Here is a 23,601-nt window from a genome sequence, read left to right as displayed (position 1 = left end):
AGTCTCAAGTATTGTTTTTCTAAATTAGCAGCTTCAATGTTGAAACCATGAGAAGCTACCCAGCCAAAAGCCATTCCAAACAAATCCAGAGCCATAAGCAAAAATATAGACAAATTTGGCTTTGTGAAAATTAAAGATTTATGCAAAGCAAAAACCAAAAATCAAATCAAATTTAAAAAGATCAGAAAACCAAAAACAAATTGGGAAAAAATTTTGCAACAAGTATGACAAAAGGCAAATTTACTTTAAAATATGGAATTTTGACCAGGTGTAGTGGCTCACACTTGTCATCCTAGCACTTTAAAAGGCTGAGGCAGGGCTGGGTGCTGTGGCTCACACCTGTAATCCCAGCACTTTGGGGGGCCGAGGCAGGCAGATCACTTGAGGTCAGGAGTTCAAGACCAGTCTGGCCAACATGGTGAAACCCCATCTCTGCGAAAGATACAAAACAATTAGCCGGGAGTGGTAGCACATGCCTGTAATCCCAGCTACTTGGGAGACTGAGGCAGGAGAATCACTCGAACCTGGGAGGCGGAGGTTGAAGTGAGCTGAGATCGCGCCACTGCACTCCAGCCCAGGCAACAGAGTGAGACTTTGTCTCAAAAAAAAAAAAAAAAAGGCCAAGTCAGGAGGGTGCCAGACTGCAACTCCAGTCTGGGTGACAAAGCAAGAACCTATTTCGAAAAAAAAAAAAAGATGAAGTTTTTACAAAGCAATTAAACACAGATAAAAATCCAATAGAAAACAACAGGCAAAGCACATGAATATACTACACAGGTGAATACTTACAAATGGCTTTTAAATACATGAAAAATGTTCAACCTCACTCATAAATTAAAGAATGAAAATCAAAACAATGAGAAAATCAGTTTTCACCTATTAGAACAGCAAAATTATAAAATCTGATAATATACACTGGTGACGTAAAGATTTGGTCGGGGGAGAGTCTAAACTATTTTTAGTAGGATTAAAAATTGTTACTAAATTTGCAGTGCATTTTGGTGCTATCTATCAAAATGTTAAAGTTACATTTACCTTTTGACGCTGCAACTTCCCTATCAGACATGTATCTGCTTGCACTGGGCATTAAGACATATTTACTTGCTCACTTCAGCTGCACATATTCTAAAATTGGAAGGATACAGAGAAGATTGTCATGGCCCCTGCACAAGGATGACATGCATGAAGCATTCCATATTTTTTAAAAAATACATATTTACAACGAAATTCACTGCAGCATTATTTGTAGTCACAAAAACTGTAAGCAACCCAACTGCTTACAGGAGGAATATTGGCTACATAAATTATAGTATATTCATTCAGAGGGATATTAAGCAGCCAATAAAAAGAATGAGGCAGGCCAGGCACAGTCACTCACACTTGTAATCCCAGCACTTTGAGAGACCACGATGGGAAGATCAGTTGAGGCCAGGAGTTCGAGACCAGTCCGGGCAACATGGCAAGGTGTGACTCTACAAAAAATAAAAAATTAGCGAGGAGTGGTGGCACGTACCTGTTGTCCCAACTACTTGGGAGGCTGAAGCAGGAGGATCCCCTGAGCTCAGGAGTTAGAGGTTGCAGTGAGCTATAATCACACCACAGCACTCTAGCGTGGGAGACAGAGCAAGACCCTGTCTCTAAAAATAAAAATAAGAAAAAGAATGAGGCAGCTTTATATTTATGGAATTATCTCTAACATGTAGTCTTAAGGTTACAAGCAAATTATGGAACAGTGTATATGGAGTGATCCTATTTGAGTGATTTTTAAGTAACTTTTCTTAAATACATAGATGTGCTTGTGTACACACAAGATATCTCTGGAGGAATACATAAGAAACAAATCATTATTACTACCTCCAGAGAAGAAACTGGGAAAATAAGGGATCAACAAAGGGAAGGGGAGTTTTTTTCCCTTAAAAACATACGTGTGTGTATATATATATAATCTCCAAGTGCATGATTTTTAAAAAAATAATAGGTATGTTAGTAAATGTTTTCGGTTGCAAGCAACAGAAACAATTTGTAGTTAATCTAAGCAGTAAATGAATTTATTAAAAAATATTAGGTAGTTCACAAGCTCTCCAGGAGAACTAGAAACCCAGGTTTAGAGGCTACATAGCCAGAAGCAACACCTAAAATTGTACTGCAGAACAATATCATGAAGTCACCAATGCCCCCGCTGCATGGAAACCACTGCTCGGTGAATGCCCCAAGCCTGGATGCTGGTCCCTGCTGCTAGAACCACCAGAACCACCACCGCTGTAGCATCTGAAAAATGAATGTTGTTATTACAACTAATGCCACTCCCTGCTGCAGAACAGATTCAGCAGTCTTTGCTATTTGAGGTCACTAGCTCCTGAGTCAAAAAGCAATGCAGATCCTTATGCCTATGCATACCTGTAAGGGAAGCTGGAAAATAAGTATCTGACATTTTCAGCTTCTAAAGTAAAAGGTTGTCCTCTGTATCCCATCAAGGCCTATAAAGTGATGAATGCTTCAAATATAGAGCATTTAGACAACAGAGGTGGAGAGAGAGAGAGAGAGGAAAATAAGGAAGGAAGAAAGAGTTTCACATCAGTTTTCACTTTGCTTTGGGGGAAAGTATCCTGGATGCCATATGACATACTCACTTTCCTGTGTCTTTTGCATGTACTGTTGTTAAGAATCACAGGACTTCAGAGTAGAAAGTTCCTGATAGAGGATTTAGTTCAAAAGCATTGTTTTCTAGTCGAGAAAACCAAACTCAAGTAAAGTTTGGGAAAACTCAAGTTGCCCAAAATTACTCAATAAGAGTTTCTGATTATGTGATTAGGTTCTCCCAGTCCAGGGCCCAATCCTCCATAGAATGTTCGGTTATTATTAGTACTTCAGCCAAGGCTCTAATGCAGTATGAAGATGCAGATTTGCTTCTGGTAGGGCTTCTTGAAGAAACTGGTGCTACTTATTACAAATATTATTAAACATTTGTATAGGACTTTAGTGTTTATTTTTTTGAATTTTTATTTGTAAATAGTAAAATCATTTATTTTTAAAAAACAACAAAAATATAGGAGGATTTAAAGTAAATGGTAAAATTCATACCTTCATCTTGCTTTCCTACTCTCTAGGAATAATCAGTGTTGAAAGTATGCTGAGTATCTTTCAGTTCTTTTTCTATGTGTATGCACATATATTTGTAGGTATTTATAGACATACGCATACCACATATATAACCTTTCATATCTTGCTTTCCCACTCTACATGCATCATGGGCATAACTGATACTTGAAGTGGATTCATGCCAGTAAGTTATTGCTAGGTTGGGAAGCACCGCATGGAGACACGGTGCCTGAGGAGAGGATGTCACAAACCATGAAAGGCTTGGTGGTAAGGTGATATTTTTGGTCCAGTGAGCTTCAAGGTGTCACTTGAAGTATAAATTGCCTCAGGAAGAAAACATGGGCTGCTTCAAAGCATGAAAGTAACCTCCAAAATCATCTAGCTCAACCTCATTTGTAGGTGAAGAACTATTTTCCTGGGAGTGGGGGTGATTATGGACCTTGCCCAAGATCACCCAACCAGGACAGTGACAGAGTTGGGATTTCTTTCTTTCTCCAAGACCCTGGCTCATTGCATTGTGTTGCATTGCTTTCTGCAAGTTTCAGAGGAGAGAGAGGGCAGTGGTTAGTTTGAAAACACACATATGCTCAGATTACATTTGATTTCTCAGACTGTAGTGCTGGGGCTCCCTGCCTGACTGTGTCCGTGAGTTCTTCCGTGAAGTTTTACATTTAGCTTTTCTTTTGCCCACTATATGCCTTATTGACTACCATTAACCATCTCCTTGGGGACTATGAATCTTACTTTTCAGTCTTTTTATGGCAATTTGCACTCTTTACTAACACAGCTTTATTATTTGTTCAGGTCTTGGGAGAATATTGAATAAGACATTATATCAGATGGATGACAAAAGGAGGGGAAAAACAAGAAAGACAATCAAGTTTACATAGATGCCAAATTTATTTAATCAGGGAGGAGTCATTTAGTGCTAGGTAATGAGGGAGGGGTGGAATACACATTAGAAAAAGACACATCCTCTGCCTGTAGGAGCTTACTTTCTAGAACAGTTACCTCTAGTCTCTTTTCTTCATACCGCTCCATCAAAAAAAAGAAAGAAAGAAAGAAAAGAAAACCAGCATACATGCCTAATAATTGCATGTTTGCTATACATTCCATACACTCTACTGTGACATTTTAATATTAGTAAAGCCTAATTTTCTTAATATTTTAGATTTAAAAATAAATAGAAGCAAGTATTCACATATGTTTTTCTCATACCTCTATGTACCATTTTGAGCACTTCACTTTGGAGTCCAGTTTCAACAGGAGAATCAGATGCACACCCAAAATACTAGAAAGCTTGGGAGTGTGAAGAGGGCTCTAATGTCAGGGTAAGCAAAATATTCTTAGGGCATCAAGGAAGCATTGCCAGAGGAAAGGAAAGCTGAGGATATTCAAGGACTTCTGACCTACTCCGTGGTCACAGCGTCTCTGGACTTGGACAAGGGATTAGTGCCAGGCTTGATTTCCTTGGCTGGAATCTGTACATGAAGGCTGCACATGAAGAGCCTACCTCACCCCAGAAGCATCCATTTCCTGGCACCTCAAGCATACATGGGCTTAATAAATAACATGTCATTCCATGATGATAGGGACAGACATATTTGGCCCATAGCTTAGAGCCACTCCCAATTGTCTACACTCAATGGTGGGGCAGCAAGTACTGTGGATATGGAGCTGGGAGGCTGAGCTAAATCCTAGCTATCTTACTAACCAATTGTATGACTCTAGCCCTTAAACTCTCTGAGCTTTAATTTTCTCATCTGTAAAATGGGAATGATAAATGCCTTCCAGAACTATTTACAATTTCTAACATTTGTTGAGTTTTTCAATGTGCATTACATGTATCATCTCATGAAATCCTCATGACAAAATAATGAGGTGGAGCTATTATTGTTCCCCTTTTGCAAATGTGGAAACTAAGTTTTAGAGTAGATAATCTGCCTACAAGTTTACACAGCTATAATGTGCAGAGATGGGATTCTGAGGCTTGATGAACTCTGAAGCAAATGTCCTACCCCCTCTACTTGGCTGCTGACCATGAATACACTTCATGAACTCTGAAGTACGAACAAGGTACACAGAGTGTAAGATTTAGTCCTTGTCCTTAAGGCTAAATTCAAAATATGTTTATCTATAAAGCGTGTTTTTCTGTTTTTGTTTTTTGTTTTTGTTTTTGTTTTTTTTGAGATTGAGTCTCGCTGTGTCAGCCAGGCTGGAGTGCAGTGGCATGATCTCAGCTCACTGCAACATCCGCCTCCCGGGTTCAAGCAATTCTCTGCCTCAGCCTCCTGAGTAGCTGGGATTACAGGCACCCGCCACCACACCCAGCTAATTTTTTTTTTATTTTTTATTTTTAGTAGAGATGGGGTTTCACTATATTGGCAAGGCTGGTCTTGAACTCCTGACATCATGATCCACCTACCTCGACCTCCCAAAGTGCTGGGATTACAGGTGTGAGCCACCATGCCCAGCCTATCTATAAAGTGTAAAAGTCCAACAAAGTAGGATTTGGTTAGAATGAAAAGGTGGAGAAAGAACTTCAATGTTAGTTTCCTTATCTTTAGTCCCTTACAACGGTATATGATTACTGGAAAGAGCACTCGGTTAGCAAGAAGAAAACCAGTTCTGTCCCATACTTGCTCTCAACTTTAGGCACTTCATTTAAGCTGTTTACTCATCTATTAGGGGTCCTAATGAATGAGCTCTAGAGGGTCTTTTTGCCTGACAATCCTCAAACTCCATTCTCAAAACTTCCTGCAATCGGGAGTCTCCCTCCCCTCCATGGGGAGGGCGGGACAGAGGCATGTAGACAGGGAGGCGATCCTCAGGTCAGCTAGGGCTTGCTCAAACAAGGTCCTGTGGGGGCAACAGGGAGAGTGGATGGGGACTCAAGCCAGAGCCCTGGTGGGATGGGCCGGTAATTATAAGGAAACATTGCAGAGAAAGTTTCTGTTGTGGTTGTTCCCTTTGTTTACTTTAGGCAGTTCTGTCATTTTTTAACTGACCCTTCCCAGATGAGATAGTCAGTTTTCAGCTGGGTAAAGTCAGGGCCTTGCAACTGATGGGGATATTTGAATCCTCTGTGGCTCAGTTGCTGGAGGGAGGCCAGGGCAGCTGAAACTCCCCCGCCCTTTCAGGGAAGTGAAGCTGGGGCTACAAACTTGCTGACAGTGGCTGGTGGCCTGTAAACCCAAACATCCTCCTCTCCTCCGTCTCGGCGTAGCAATGTGAAAAAAACAAAGCCACGAGCTTTCCAGAGCAGGGGAAGGCTCTAGCCAGATTGCCTTCCAACTACTCCCTCCTGCACTTCGGCCCACAGCCACATGGTACAAGGTTATAGTTACAGTTGAAAACTGCTGACGTCTACTTTTTGGTTGTTGTACAAATAATAATTAATAAAACACACACAAAAAACCACACTTTTCTTCATGGCTAAATATTCACATAGTTGATTCAAACCTAAATATGCATACTTGCTTTTCTTTTCCTGTTTTCTTAAGTTTGAATAATAGTCATGTAGCTGTTTAAGAATCAGACAGAAGGAAAACTCATCTGCTTAGTACTTTTCTTAAATTGTCCAGTTTCTTTTGGCCTCTGAATACCAGAGTCTTTTATGTGTAAGATTAGAAACATCTGGCCAGCGTATCCGAGTAAGGCTGAGCTAAAGCGGGATGAAACTAGGTAGAATGGCTTGCCTTTCTGAATTATAGAATTTTAAGCATTGATGGGACTCAAACTTACTAAATTCTACCTCTTCATTTTGCAGATGAAAAAACAGTCCCAAGAGGTTAGGATTTGCTTAATGTCACACAGCCTGTATCAGAGGTGAACCCAGAACCCAGGTCTCCATACTCCTAGTCTGGCACTCTTTTTGTATATATATCCATGCTTAGAGAGGAATTGTGTATTAAAATTTTTTTATAAAAGTGCATCATCCCTGTCTTTGAAACACCCAATTATTTTGCAGTTCTTACCCACTGTGTATATATTCTTTAGGAGAAGAGAGAGAGTTAACGTTCATAGAACACCTATTATGTGTCAGGTTTTTCCTACATCTTCTCATTTAATTTTCACCATGCTATGAAGGAGGTATTATTCTACCTGTTCCACAGATGATAAAACTGAGAGGTTAGGTACACTTGCCGAAGTTCACATAACTAGGAAGTAGTGGACTCAGGATTCAAATCCAGATCTCTCTCATCTGCAGCTCCCAGACTGTGCTACACCACATTGCCACAGCCACTGTGCACATCACAGCTTACAGTAACATACTTTCCACTTTTCAAATTATGACCCAATTTTCATAATCACTACTTTTGTGGATGTATTCACTCATTCAGTAAATTATTTATTAAGCAGCTACTCTGTGCCAGGAATAGTCAAGACACTGAGGATACAGTAGTGAGCAAAATACATAAATCCTTGCTCTCATAGAGCATGGGTTGCAGGGGAAGGAATAGACAACAGCCCAGAAAAATAAGTCAGGTAAAATGATAAGCGTTGGAAGAATAAAGCAAGGAAGAAGAACAGGATATGCTAGAGGCTGAGGGATGGGAGGAAGATAGCAAGTTTAAATACGATTGTCAGGAAAAGAAAGTATCGTTGGTTACATTTGAACAAAGATCTGAAGGCAGTGAGGGAACAAACTAATGGATATCTGGGAGAAGAGACTCTGAGGCAGAGGGAAGAGTCAAAAGTCACTGGGGCAGGAGGAGGCCTGGTATATTCAAGAAACAGTTAGGAGGCCTATATGTTCAGAATGGAGTTACAGGAAGAAAAATATCAGATGAAGTCACAGATGGAGGCCAGATGAGGTAGGGCCCAGGACTAATCAAAGACATTGGCTTTTATACTAAATGAGAAGGAGCCATGGAAACTTTTGAGTAGTGGATGACACATTTAGGTTTTCTTTTTTAAATTTTAAATACATTTTTATTTCAGTAACTTTTAGGGTATAAGTGGTGTTTGGTTACATGGATGAACTGTATAGTGGTGAAGTCTGATATTTTACTACCCCTGTCACCCAAGTAGTATACATTGTACCCAATATGCAGTTTTTCATCCCTCACCTTCCTCCCAACCTTCCCCTGTCTGAATCTCAAATGTCCATTATACCACTTTGTAAGCCTTTGTGTACCCATAACTTAACTCCCACTTATAAGTGAGAACATATGGCATTTGGTTTTCCATTCCTGAGTTATTTCACTTAAAATAATGGCCTCCAGCTCCATCCAAGTTGTGCAAGACGTTATTTCATTCTTTTTTGTGGCTGAGTAGTATTCCATGGCATGTATATACCACATTTTCTTTATCCACTAATTGGTTGATGGGCTCTTAGGTTAGTTCTATACCTTTGCCATTGTCAATTGTGCTGCGATAAACATACATGTGCAGATATAATTATTTATTTTCCTTTTTGGTATAATGACTTATTTTCCTTTGGGTAGATACCCAACAGTGGGATTGCTACTTTTAGTTCTTTGAGAAATCGTCATACCGTTTTCCATAGATGTTATATTAATTTACATTCCCACTAGCAGTGTATAAGTGTTCCCTTTTCACCACGTCTTTGACAACATCTATTGCTTTTTGGATTTTTAATAATGGCCATTCTGGTTGGGGTAAAGTGGTATCTCATTGTGGCTTTGATTTGCATTTCCCTGATGTTCAGTGATGTTGAAATTTTTTCCATGTTTATTGGCCATTTGTGTATCTTCTTTTGAGAAGCATCTATTCATGTAAATTGCCCACTTTTTAATGGAATTATTTGTTTTTTTTTTTCCTGCTGATTTGTTTGAGCTCCTTGTAGATCCTGGATATTAGTCCTTTCTTAGATAGATACTTGCAAATATCTTCTCCCATTCTGTGGGTTTTCTCTTTACTCTGATGATTATACATTTTGCTGCACAAAAGCCTTTTAGTTTAATCAGGTTCCGTTTATTTATTTAAATTTTTGTTGCATTTGCTTTTGGGGTCTTAGTCATAATTTTTTGCCTAGGCCAAAGTCCAGAAGAATTTTTCCTATGTTTTCTTCTAGAATTGTTATGGCTTCAGGTCTTATATTTAAGTCTTTATTCCATCTTAGGTTGATTTTTGTATGTGGTGAGAGAGATGGATCCAGTTTCATTCTTCTATCCAGTGGTTATCCAGTTTTCACAGAACCATTTACTAAATAGGGTGTCCTTTTCCCAATTTATGTTTTTGTATGCTTTGTTGAAGATCAGTTGGCTCAAAGTATCTGGCTTTACTTCCAGGTTCTCTAGTCTGTTCCACTGGTCTATGCATCTACTTTTATATCAGTACCATGCTGTTTCGATTACTATAACCTTGTAGTATAATTTGAAGTTGGGTAATGTGATGCCTCCAGATTTGTTCTTTTTGCTTAGGATTGCTTTGGCTATTTAGGCCCTTTTATGATTCCATATGAATTTTACATTTAAGTTTTTAAAGGACTGCTAAGAGTGCTGTGTTGAGAGTAGACTGGGGGTGGGGAACAAGGGTGAAAGCAGAAATGCCAGTTGGGAGGCCATTGCAATAATTCAGATGAGGAATAATAGTGACTTGATCCAGAGTAATACAGAATGCAGTGAAAAGTGATGCAATTCAGAGTATATTTTGACAGTGAAGCTAGTATTATAATCTGCCGTCTTTACATGCCATGATGTCATAAAACATGCTTCTATTTTGGTGATTTAGGTTGTTCCTCTTTGCACTATTATAGGTAATATTTTCATTAACATTCCCACTCACACTTTTTGCATGTCTTATTTCCTTACATAAATTCCCAGGAGTTGGATCGCTGAGTTGAAGATGTGATCATCCTTATGACTCTTGCTACAAGTTGTCATATTCCTTAGTAGGTTCCACCCATAGTACCTTAGGGATCTTTAATTTGAAATGCTCCAGAATTCCTCCCCCATCCCCAGGATCTCTAACCCTCTCTCCCACTATGGTTTTCTTCTTTTTCTCTTTCTCCTCTCTCTCTTTTTGGGGAGCTTATAAAAGGGAAGGGTAACAAAAATGGACAAAAGTTAGGGCTGGCCACAGGGAGAGGTAAGAAAAGATAGAGAGGAATTTCTTCATTTTTTTTCTGTCTTACAGCCCTGAGAAAGGCCCAGCTGCTTCCCTTAGTTGGATGAAAATCTTCTGTAAGAATCAACAAGCTAACAATACTGCTTACTTAGAGACCTTTTTGTCTTCCGGGGAGATCAATGGATTTTACAATTTCAATTATCTTTCATAATATTTCCTGGTGTTAGAACAAACTGCCTCCTCTGAACAAACATTCCTCTCACCAGGGTGGGAAGTTTACCAAACATTGTGGCTCCTTTATTCCCCTCCTCCATCAGGTTGGTCCCCCTTTCAAATGACCCATCCCCCATCACCACAACTCAAAAATGTACCTGCTCAGTCCTCCTTATCCAATTTCATCCTAGGTTGGAAAGAAAATATTTTAATTGTTTCTTAGAAGTGAGGGTTTTTAATGAATTTTAGAATCAACTTGTCAATTTCTGCTGCTCTTAAAATGTATATGGAAATGCATGGGACTCATAAAAGCCAAAACATTGGAGAACAAAGTTGGTGGATTCACACTTCCCAATTTCAAAACTTACAACAAAACTACAGTAACAAAGACAGTGTGTTACTGACAGAAGGATAAACATACAGATCAATGGAACAGAATTGAGAATCACAAATAAACCCTAACAGTTACAATCAATTGATTTTCAACGAAAGAGCCAAGACAATTCAATGGGGGAAAAAAATGGTCTTTTCAACAAGTGGTGCTGGGCAACTGGATATCCACATGCAAAATAATTAATTTGGACCCCTAAGATTGTACACAATAATTAACTCAAAGTGAATCATAGGCCTAAATGTAGAAGCTAAAATATAAAACTTTTAGAAGAAAACTAACTCTTTTGACCTGAGTTAAGCAGTAAATCTTTGTGACTTTGAGTTAGGCAGTAATTTCTTTGATGCAACATCAAGAGCACAAATAATAAAAGAGAAAAAAAAGTTGATAAGTTGAACTTAATCAAAATAAAAAACTTCTGTGCTTCAAAGGACACCAACAAGTGAAAGAACAGCCCCACAGAATCGGAGAGCATATTTGCAAATTATACTATCTGTTAAGGGACTAGAATATAAAAAACACAAATCAATAAGAAATGACAAATGATCTAAGCTGGGAATGGGCAAAGGATTACAAGGTATTTTTCAAGAGAAAAATTTGCAAATAAGCACATGAAAAGTCACTAGGAAAATATAAATCAAAAGCACAATGAAATATCAATTTTCACCCACTAGAATGGCTATAATAATATAGGCAGAAAATAATAATTGTTGGTAAGGATGTGGAGAAATTGGAAAGCTCATACACTGCTAGTGGGAAAGTAAAATGGTGTAGCCACATTGGAAAAGTTTGACAGTCCCTCTAAATGCTAAAAATAGAGTTACCATATGACCCAGCAATTCTTTTATCTTGGGAATCTACCCAAAAGCAATGAAAACATATTTCCATACAAAAACTTGTGCACAAATGTTCACAGAAACTTTATTCACAATAACCAAAAAGTAGAAACAACCCATTTGTCATCAACTGATGAACAGATAAACAAAATGTGAAATATCCATACAATGAAATATTATTTGGCAATAAAAAGGAATGAGGTACAGATAGATGCTACAATATAGATGAACCTCAAAAACATTCTGCTAAGTGAAGGAAGCCAGTCACAAAAGACCACATATTATATGATCTCATTTATATAAAATGTTCAGAATAGGCAAATCCATAGAAACAGAAAGCAGATTAGTGTTTGTCTAGGACTAGAGGAAATAAAGGGGTGGGGTATGGGAGAATAGAATTGATGAGTGACTGCTAATGAATATAAGGTTTCTTTTGGAGATGATGAAAATATTCTAAAATTAATTATGGTGATGAGTGCACTGCTAAATAGATATACTAAAAACCGTTGAATTGTACACTTTAAATGTGAATTTTATAGAATACAAATTATATCTCAATAAAACTGTTTTTAAAAAGCGGCTTCTTGTTCACTCTTGAAAAAAGACACCTGATTGTTTGGTTCAGCACCCTCAAAAAATTTGTTCATGTAATGCATGAAGGAGCATGCTATGGGATTGGCCTAAGAAGTTGCTAGTAATAAAATCTAGAGGTTGTGAAGGCCTGGGGAAGAGAAGAAAGGAGTAAGGGATGGAGAACGGAAATAAGGAATAAGTGAAGGGATGCACCCAGAAATGAAGGCACAATCATCTCACTGTTGAAAAACCAAGGGCAAAACAGAAAGGAAATGGGGGAGTGGAATTTGCAGATATCTTTACTGCAACTGTGTAGAACTAGGGCTGAGGTGGTTCAAAGCAAAGCTACAAAGTAAATATTAAGAGGATAAAAACTTCACTGATTTGTTGAATATATAAGGCCTTGTACAACTCACAGGGATTATTCGTTAAAAGTATACAAGCACTGTAGTCAGTTGGAAAAAGAATTATGATTCCTGTTGCCAAATTTGTATCAAAGCAAAATTATGTGATCCTGCAATGAGCCAGAAAGAAACACAAAAAGTTAACTCCCCCCACCTACAAACAGAAACTGCTCCTTTATGTAACCTGAAGTTCATGTATATAGTCTTATTTGTACAGATCCTTGCATCTCAAGATGGATTCGTGTTTTTCAACATGGCAACTTTTAATTTTGTTTATTTATTTATTTTTTAATTTTAATTTTTTTTTTGAGATGGAGTTTCACTCTTGTTGCCCAGGCTGGAGTGCAATGGCTCGATCTCGGCTCACTGCAACCTCTGCCTCCCGGGTTCAAGCAATTCTCCTGCCTCAGCTTCCCAAGTAGCTGGCATTACAGGGGCATGTCACCACGCGCAGTTAATTTTGTATTTTTCAGAGATGGGGTTTCACCATGTTGATCAGGCTGGTCTTGAACTCCTAACCTCAAGTGATCCACCCGCCTCAGCCTCCCAAAGTGCTGGGATTATAGGCGTGAGCCACCACGCCCGACCTATTTATTTATTTTAAAAAATAATTTTAACTTTTATTTTAGACTCAGGAGTACATGTGCAGGTTTGTTACATGGGTATATGGCATAACACTGAGGTTTGGGGTGTGAATGATCCCCTCACCTAGATAATGAGCATAGTGACCAATAGGTAAGTATTTCAACCTTTGTCCCCCTTCCTCCTTCCTGCCTCTAGTAGTCCCCAGTACCTATTGTTGTCATCTTTATGTCCATGAGTACCCAATGCTTAACTCCCACTTGTGAGATCTTACTAACACATTTGGTTTTCTGTTTCTGCCTTAATTCACTCAGGATAATGACCTCTAGCTCCATCCATGTTGCTACAAAGGATATGATTTCACTCATTTTTTTGACTGTGTATTATACCATGCTATGTATATACCATATTTTTAAAAATCCAATCCACTGTTGATGAACACCTAGATTGATTCCATGTCTTTGCTATTGTGAATAGTGCTGTGATGAACATGTGAGTGCATGTGTCTTTTTGGTAGAATGGTTTATTTTCCTTTAGATATATACTCAGTAATGAAGATTGCTGGGTTGAATGGTGATTTTGTTTTAAGTTCTTTGAGAAATCACCAAACTACTTTTCCACACTAGCTGAACTAATTTACATTCACACCGACAATAGATAAGCATTCCCTTTTCTTGGTAGCCTCACCAGCAACTGTGGCTTTTGACTATTTTTTTTTTTTTTTTTTTTGAGACAGAGTCTTGCTCTATCACCCAGACTCGAGTGCAATGGTGTGATCTTGGCTCAATGTAACCTCTGTCACCCGGGTTCAAGAAATTCTCCTGCCTCAGCCTCCTGAGTAGCTGGGATTACAGGCATGTGCCACCATACCCGGCTAATTTTTGTATTTTTAGCAGAAACAGGGTTCCACCATGTTGGCCAAGTTGGGTCTCAGACTCCTGACCTTAGGTGATCCATCCTCCTCGGCCTCCCAAAGTGCTGGGATTACAGGTGTGAGGCACTGAGCCCGGCCTGACTTTTTAATAATAGCCATTCTGATTGGTGTGAGATGGTATCTCACCGTGGTTTTGATTTGCATTTCTCTAATGATTAGTGATGTTGAGTATTTTTCCAAGTTTGTTGTCTGTTTGTATGACTTCTTTTGAAAAGTATCTGTTCGTGTCCTTTTCCAACTTTTTAAATGTATTCTATTTATTTATTTATTTATTTATTTATTTATTTATTTTTGAGACAGAGTCTTACTTTGTCACCCAGGCTGGAACGCAGCGGCACCATCTCGGCTTACTGTAGTCTCCACCTTCCGAGTTCAAGCGATTCTCCTGCCTCAACCTCCCGAGTAGCTGGGATTACAAGTGTGCACCACCACACCTGGCTAATTTTTGTATTTTTAGTAGGGGAGGTTTCACCATGTTGGCCAGGCTGGTCTTGAACTCCGGACCTCAAGTAGTCTGCCTGCCTTAGCCTTCCACAGTGCTGGGATTACAGGTGTGAGCCACTGCACCCGGCCTGCCCACTTGTTAATGGGGTTATTTTTTGCTTGTTGAATTATTTAAGTTCCTTGTAGATTCTGAATAGACCTTTATCAGATGCATAGTTTGTGAATATTTCTAAAATTTTCTCCAAACATTAGATCTTTTTAGAGACATGTTGGATTTGACATGTGTCCATGTTTTAAGTAAGATTTTTAAAATAAGAATACAGGGAAAGTTGAAATAAATGGTAACTCACTGCGTCTAGTAAGTCACACACATACACACACCATCCTCCAAAAGCTCAAAGCATGTCAAGATACAAATCACACCAGTCTTAGCCTCTTATTTATGTGTCTTAGCCCTGCCTACTCAAGAGCCTGTCTCCTCTTGACAGCTCTGTCATATAGGGTAGAAAAGATAGAACAGCTGTGACCAGGGCTGACTCATCTGTACAGTCACTAGATGATAATAGTTATAAAAATTAACATGTGTAAAGGGCTTTGTGGCATATAAGCCACTACTGTGCATATAATTTTAATTCAATTTTAATCTTCATAGAAACTCCTCTCCTCTCCTCCTCACCTCGGATGGGGGTATCAAAGCTTAGGAACGAAGTGACTTGTTAAGATCTCTCACTATGCTTTTTCCTCAAGTATATAAACATTCCTGAACCTCTCTCAATTAAAAAAATGAAATTCATTCCTTATTACACATGCTTTCTAGCCAATCTTTCTTCTTTCATAACTAAGTGTTTTAGAGTAGCTTACACTCTCTGCCTCCCCCTCTTTGCATTCATATCGCTATTTTTTCCTTGTCTAAGGAATGTAATGTACTACATCAGGTCACATGCTGAAAGATTGCACCTGGGGAATGCAGTCACCCACCTACCGCAGTTTGGCTCATGCATAGATATTAAACACAACTTGAGGAATATCCTTGACTACTGAAGAAAGTAGGCAAACTCTGGGCAGGCACTCAGACTTGGGAAGCTTGCGGCATTCCTCTGAGGTCTAAGGAGCTTCCCATTCTATGGCTATCCTCCCTGTCCTTTCCTTTCTGAAGGAAAGGAAGGAAGGAAAGAAGGAAGGGAGGGAGGGAGGAAGGGAAGAAAGGAAGAATAGTTTCAAAACAAAGTTGTCTGACTACAAATTCTGTTCTGTTATTAGATCCTTTCCAATTCACTGTTGTTGTGGTTGTTAAAATAAAGCACAAATTTTTACCACTTGTAGTAGAGAGGCCTTGTGAGAGACAGTTCCTCTACTCCAGAATTGTCACCCCTGTCTCCTATCACAATGCCTCAGATTCTTCCATTTAAACTTTGGTAATGATGTCAATCTTGGAAGACTTTCTGGGTTGAGCAGATTAAAGAAGCTGAACATGATAGGAGGGAGAAGAAAGCTGCAAGGAACAGGGACTGGCCTGATGGCCTGCTTCATCTATTGCCCAAGCTCCCCACAGCCAGTTCTGGTCCCTTGTAGGATAGAAAGTACAACACAAAGAGGTGACTGAATAACTTAATGGTCTTGGATACACAGTCAGTCCTCTGCTCTCCCATCTGCACTAACAATATTTCCTGTTCTGTTATCTGAAGTGTGAGGTTGGCACTCTATGATGACACAAGTGCCCACTTCCAGCCAAGCCAAGCAACCTTTCCTCCAGACTGAGTCAGTCACCTCCATTCTTTGTGTTCTGACCTTCCAGCTGCAAACGTAGGGCCCAGATCTCACCTTCTTAGATTCTGAGGTAGTGAACCTGAACAGGTGAATTATAGAGCCACTGTGAAGCTCTAGAGTTCCAAGGAGTTCTCCACCTTACCGGTGTTTAAAATCTGTACTTAGTTCCTATATATTTTTCCACACTTTTCATTCCCTTTCCTATAATTCCTTAATATGTCCTTTGATAGCAAAAGGGACAAATGTAAACAGGGTAGGCCGTAAGCAAAATCAAGTAGGTAACATATGTCTTTGCTGCTCCATCTCCTTCCTTTCCCCTCCCTCCATTGAAGTCAGGAATCTAAAAATAGTCATCATACCTTAGTGTATATTTAAAGTTCTCTTAACTGTATCTCACAAGGGCTTTATTTTTAGTTATAAAATTTTTATAAGTTGTTTTGGCCACTACTAGAAGCAGCCTTTCAGGGAGGTAGCAAAGGCATTTTTAGGGAACATTTTTAGGAGTCTTCATCTGGGAATCACCCCAAGCAGGGAGCTCCTCAGAAACATTCTCATGACCCGGACCTTCGTGCTCACCACGCTTGACTGTGTAGGGAGTTTGAGATAAAATGGTCTACAGTCATTCATTTTGGGTACCTTCCTCTGGACTCTATGTTTCTGGTCACTTTTCTGTCATCACCCAGCTTCTTGGGTCAGTACCCGGTGATACTCATGGTGATCCGGGAAGGCTGGACCAGGGAAGTGGAGGACAGGCTGTGCTGATGGTTTAGTAAAGTCTGTGGCTTCTTACTCCTCCACAAGACTCCTCATCAGAGGGTGCGGCTTGGGTCATGCTGGGCACTCAGCAGCTTTGTGGTGGGTATCGGTTTGTGCTTCCTCCCCTTTGCTTTCGATTCAATGCTTTCCTGTTGCAGTCTGAGCAGCTCTATTTAACCGCAGCCTCACAGCAGCTACCACTGCATGCAAACTGGATCCATCTAGGGGCAAGTATAGGGCAACCAGAGGGTAAGGAGTTGAGAGGTAAGAAAGGAGACTGCTAGAAGTCAGCTGGAAATGAAAAATTCCAAAGCTAGAATGTCATGATGAATAACAACCAAGAAAACATTCCAGTACCATGAAAAAAAATACATTCCAGTTTACATACAGCTATGATTTTTAAAAACTGAACCCTAAGTTAATTAGTTCAAATACAGTTTCATTAGAAAATATCTTTGCATTTTTCAAAGAAATATATAGGATAATATAAATCCTGGCTTTAATTCAAGAATTAATAAAAAAATATTAAGAATCCCAGTTCAGTTCTGATTCAGGAATAAGATAACTGATAATTTGAGGCTAGAATTTAGTCTACAGATGTTAGAGGCCCTACAGTAGAATGCTCCGAGCAGAGGAAACAGCATCTGTGAAGGCCTAGAGGCAAAAGGAAGCAGGGTGTGTTTGAAACACTGGAGGTCAGTGTGAGTGGAGTTCAGACTGATGGCAAGTTACTGATCATGAGAGGCTTATGAACCATGATAAGAAGTTCGGACTCCATCCTAAGGACAGTGAGAAGCAACTAAAGGATTTTAAACACAAGTGGTGAATTTACAGAACTGCATTTACATAAAGAACCATCTAGTGGTTAGTGGAAAATGATCCAAGGGGAGAAAACCTGGGGGCAGGAAACTAGCAAAGGGATGTGCAAAACGCCACATAGATGGTGATCACTTAGGCCAGTGGGGACAGGGAGAAATGGATGGATTCAAATATGTAGATTATACTGAATTTGGTTATTGACTGAATGTGGAAGGTGAGCAAAAGAGGCATTAAGGATGAATCCTACATTTCTGCCTAGAAAAACTGGGTAGATGGTGTGGCATATGTTTGGATAAGGAGCATGAGTTGGTTAATAGGCTTTCAGGAATTTCTAATTGAAGAAGTTCTAGAAAGCAGTCAAAAGAGGTCAGGGAAGATAGAGATTTGGAAATAATTGGCAGATAGATCTCAATAATGCCATGGAAAGGGATAATATTTCTCACAGAAAATGTTTAGAGAGAAAAGAGGCTGATGTAGAACAGGGTTCTGAGGAACACCAGTACTTTAGGAGTAAAGAGCTTGAAAGGATGCTGAAGACCCATGACTAAGATAGGGAAAAAATAATAGTGCAAAGGAAGAGTGAATCTCTCAAAGAGGATGCGATCAAAAGCATCAGATGCTACCCTGATGCCAAGTAAGATAAAGGCTGATGTATCCACTGGATTTAGTAATATGGGAGGTGGCGGGGGGGCATTAGTGTCCTGAGTGAAAGCCCTTTCAATACAATGGGAGCTGATGCCAGTTTAGACTGGGTTAAAAATTGTTTGAGAAGTGAAGAAATGGAAACAGCAAGAGCAGACATCTCATTCAGCAAGCTACACATACTATTCCTTTTCCCTCTACCTCTACCCTCTAAATTCCCTTTCACGCTGTCCCTATTTGGTAAATCTTGCTCATTCCAGGACAGGGCTGGAGTGAAGGAGATTTGCAAACAAACAAACAAAAATCTGAGGAATATATATATGTTTTTCCAGAAGCAAATTTAGCCAGGGCTGAAATTCAGGAAGTGAGTGACTTATTCCATGCTCACCAGACAAGAACTTTCAGCCAATAAAGAAGGGCTACACACTCCCTGGTGCCAATGTGGGGGTGTTGGTTACGTTAAGCCAAGAATGTGATGCAATTCTCAAGAACAGGAAGAGGTTTGGCTGGAATAGAAAGAGGACTCTGACTTGGTAGTGGTGGTAGCAGAAGTGGAGTGGGAAACAGGTAGGTAGTTTTTTCAAAAGAGTAAAGCTAGAGATTAACTGGCAAAAGCAGAAGGAATTGATAAACTGTAACTGAAAGCCTTCCTATTCCATCTCTGGTTGTAATAAAGCAGACAGAAAAAGCCTCACATTCAGAATTGGCTCTTCTAGCAATTATGAAAGAAATTACCCACCCCCTGGAGCTCTCTTGACATATACGGTGTCCCTCTGGACTTTTTCTTCAAGCAAAGAGCAGCTATTTTGATTACAGATTAGAAAATTTATCTGTAAAATGGGGGATAGTAGCTATCAACTTCACAGGGCTATGGTGAGTATCAAAGGGAAAACATGTCTGTGAGAGCACCTTATACGCTATTAATATGCCTAGCCTACTTATAGTAGGCTAGCCTACTAGTTACTTATAGCCTACTGCTCAAGTTATCACCAAGGTCTGATTTTTTGACAAAAAAAAATTGCAACCTCCGGCCTAAGTGAGTTAAGAACAGTTCAAATGTTAGTTGCTCTTGTCATTACAAGATAATTCACTGACTAAAGATAGAAAGGCACGGGGATATTTGAATAATGAAAGAATGAGAAAGATTAGATGTAGACAACATTTCATCTGAATGACAAACATATACTCTATGATAGGAACACATTTAGACACTGCTGAGGATCACTCTTTGGACTTAGGTAGGCATCCTAAACTATAAATCAGGCCTGAACACCTTTTCTCTTACACATACAAAACAATTTATTTAAAAACTGGTGCTAAGTAAGATCTACAAATCTAGAGTTAAATGGAAAAACATGGGTAGGAGTTTCTGGAAATATAAGTCAAATTATTAACATGAAATTAAAGAAACAGTCAATTATTTTCTTCACAGGACGGAGAAAAGGAAAAATCTTATTTGGAATGAATGTTATATTTATTGTAATAGGATTAGCTTTGTCACCTAAATACCATCATTTTTAAAGGGCTATTCTTTACAGTATAGTTCTTTTCCTCTCAAGGAAAAACTGCTTTAGACATTTTAATTGAGGAAAAGGCAGAGCCTTTGGAGTTTTGCTGCCCTCTTCTGGGAACATGAAGTCATAGCCTGAGAAATTGCTAGAGGATCCTAAATGTTGCAATATACAACAGGAATAATTCCCTTTTCCCTATCAAAAGTAAAATAACTATGAAACTGGATGTTAGTCTCCAGAGAAAAGCCAGGATTGTACTGGTCACAAATGCTTTTTTAAACAGTTATAATAGTAATAAAAGTGAAACAGTATGGTATACTTGTACATCACTTCAAGGTTTATAAAATCTTCATGACCATTATTGCATTTTACCTTCTTTTATCCTCAAATAGTTCAAGTGAAGTAGGCAGAACAGACGTTATTCTCATTTTCACACGGGGAAACTGAAGTACATGGTGTCTAAAAAACTTACCTAAAGTTCTGCTAGAGTGCTGAGCTGGGCCTTGAAGTCGTCTCCCGACTCAGAGTTCAATGCTCTTTTCACCCACTTCCCTACTGCATGCAATGTAAGTAATTTGTTTCTGTTGCAGTTACATCCCTCCTCAGCAATGTCTACATTACACCACAGTGTCCAATAATTTATAGAAAGAAATCTGCTGCTTTATATATGATTCTAGCAAGGCTACGCTGTTATTGTGGCAAAAACAGATATATTTAAATTCCACAAACAAGTGGATGGGCTATAGCAGAACTTCTTAAACTTCTGCTTGGAAGTTCTTTAGTGTCTTTTCTTCTTCTTCTTAGATTCTTTAAAGCAAGCAGAGTTTTGTAATATTAAGTCTCAACTCTGCTACTAGGGAAAAATGAGTTTGAGAAAGACGGAAGAAAAAGTGGAGTATAAAAATTTTAAAAAATCAAGAAAAACCAATTTGAAAGTCAAAGTTCTTTTATTCTAAAGCTCTAAGTGTGCAAATAAACCCACTCTGTATATTTATGCAAATAGCTAAACAAAAGGCAGATAAATAGATATAATCTTCAGTCCATGTATTGGCCTAACTGCTTGTCCCTGCATGCCCAGTCCAACAAACCTCACTGCCTACCTACACAACAAGCAAGTAAAAAATTGGGAGTTTAGCAGGTACAAATTGCCATCAGTTGGTCAAAACCAAGCCGGTAAAACCAGTTTCTTGGGTATGGTAAAATATTTCTTACTTTATATGTCATATTGGTCAAGGTATTTATCACTGAACTGGAGTCACTTTTTCAAAAAATTAGTTAACAGATCTGAAATGCTCATTAAATATTGTCTCCACAACATAAAAGTAATCGTAAGCATAATGGTCAATTGGAAACATTCCCAGTCCAAGATTTGTTGCTATATTTGACTTCTGTGCTTTCTCCCCAAGTCTAATTTATCTCTATGCCTTAATTTCTCCTCCTTCTTTGCCCCCATACCTTTCAATTGTTTCTGCCACCAAAGAATCAATTTCACTTGCTGTATTTTTTTCCCTTCTCCAATGTGTTTACTATATGTTGATATAATTGCACTGGTTCTCTCTTTTGTTGCGACTTTTCAATGTGCCTTTCTTTTCCCATTTCATTACTAGACCTACACCATTTTGCCCCACTTTGTTTTCTTCTTTTATTCAAATTGTGTGTACCTGATTCATGAAACTCAGTTCCAAAAAACTTATGCATACATCTCTGTAATTCAATGAACTTATACCATGAATATTTGTTGCACACCTCCAATGTGTCAGCCACTGTACCCAATGCCAAGGATTCAAATTGAATAATAATTGATCTCTATCTCAGGCATCTCATAAGGCACATAGCCAAGGAGACAAACAAGTATGCACTGACGGCTAGTTTAAATTTGTAGGTTTTATAATAGAAATATGAACAAGTTATTGTGGGAGAATGAAAACACAACTTCTCCCAGGTCAGAGAGAAGGGGGGTATGAGAATGTCAGAAAGGCTTTATGAAAGAGACATTTGAGCTGGGTCTTTGAAAGAAGAGCAGAACTTTACCAGGTGTCTTGTTTGTTTTGCTATATGCTTTATTTTACATTTTTAAAAAACTTTTATTTAACGTTTTGGTGTACAGATTATTTTGTTACCCAGTAATAAGCATAGTACCCAATAGGTAGTTTTTCTATCCTCTCCCTCCTCCCACCCTCTACCGTTAAGTAGGCCTTGGTGTCTGTTGTTCCCTTGTGTACATGTGTACTCAATGTTTAGCTCCCACTTATAAGTGAGAATATGCGGTATTTGGTTTTCTGTTCCTACATAATTTAGCTTGGGATAATTGCCTCCAGCTCCATCCATGTTGCTGCAAAGGACATAATCTTATTTTTTTATGGCTGTGTATATTCCATGGTGTACATGTACCACATTTTCTTTATCCAGACTACCACTGATGGGCATTTAGGTTGATTCCATGTCTTTGCTATCGTGAATAGTGCTGCGATGAACATATGCGTGCATGTGTTTTATGGCAAAACAATCTATATTCCTTTAGGTATATATCCAATAATGGGATTGCTGGGTCGAGTGGTAATTCTGTTTCAGGTTCTTTGAGAAATCACCAAAGTGCTTTGCACAACAGCTGAACTAATTTACATTCCCATTAGCAGTATATAAGTGTTCCATTTTCTCTGCAACCACGCCAGCATCTATTGCTTTTTGACTTTTTAATAGCCATTCTGATTGGTATGAGATGGTATCTCATTGTGGTTTAGATTTGCATTTCTCTAATTATTAGTGATGTGGAACATTTTTTCATATGCTTCTTGGCCACATGTATGTCTTTTTGAAAAATGTCTGTTCGTGTCATTTGCCCACTTTTTAATGGGGTTGTTTTTTGCTTATAAAGTTCCTTATAAATTCTGGATATTAGACTTCTCTAGGATGCACAGTTTGCAAATATTTTCTCTCATTCTGTAGGTTATCTGTTTACCGTGTTCACTGTTTTGTTTGTTTGTTTTTGGCTATGCTAAAGCTCTTTAATTAGATTCCATTCGTCAATTTTTGTTTTTGTTGCAATTGTTTTTGGCATCTTTGTTATGAAATCTTTGCCAGGTCCTATTCCAGAATAGTATTTCCCAGGCTATCTTCCAGGGCTTTTATAGTTTTAGGTTTTATATCTAAGTCTTTACTTCATATGAGTTGATTTTTGTATATGGCATAAGGAAGTGGTCCAGTTTCAATCTTATGCATATGGCTAGCCACTTATTTCAGCACCATTTATTGAATAGGGAGTCCTTTTCTCATTGCTTGTTTTTGTCAACTTTTTTCAAATATCAGATCATAGGTGTGCAGCATTATTTCTGGGCTCTTTTCTGTTCCATTGGTCTACGTGTCTGTTTTTGTACCAGTACCATGCTGTTTTGGTTACCGAAGCCTTGTAGTATAGTTGAAATTGGGTAGTGTAATGCCTTCAGCTTTGTTCATTTTGCTTAGGATTGTTATGGCTATTCAGGCTCTTTTTTAAGTTCCATATGAATTTTAAAAGTTTTTTTTTTCTAATTCTGTGAAGTATGTCACTGGTACTTTCACAGGAATAGCATTGAATCCATAAACTGCATTGGGAAGT

General features: G+C 38.7%; 1 pseudogene; it reads left to right on the top strand.

Moving 5' to 3' along the window:
- Positions 1 to 1,103: 1,103 nt before the first annotated feature.
- LOC115932181 (uncharacterized) lies at positions 1,104 to 1,202 on the top strand (annotated as a pseudogene).
- The last annotated feature ends 22,399 nt before the right edge of the window (positions 1,203 to 23,601 follow it).

Source organism: Gorilla gorilla, chromosome 1, assembly GCF_029281585.2.
Source record: "Gorilla gorilla gorilla isolate KB3781 chromosome 1, NHGRI_mGorGor1-v2.1_pri, whole genome shotgun sequence".
NCBI lineage: Eukaryota > Metazoa > Chordata > Mammalia > Primates > Hominidae > Gorilla > Gorilla gorilla.
Note: the sequence above shows the minus strand (reverse complement) of the source record. Positions and strands in the feature narration are given on the sequence as shown.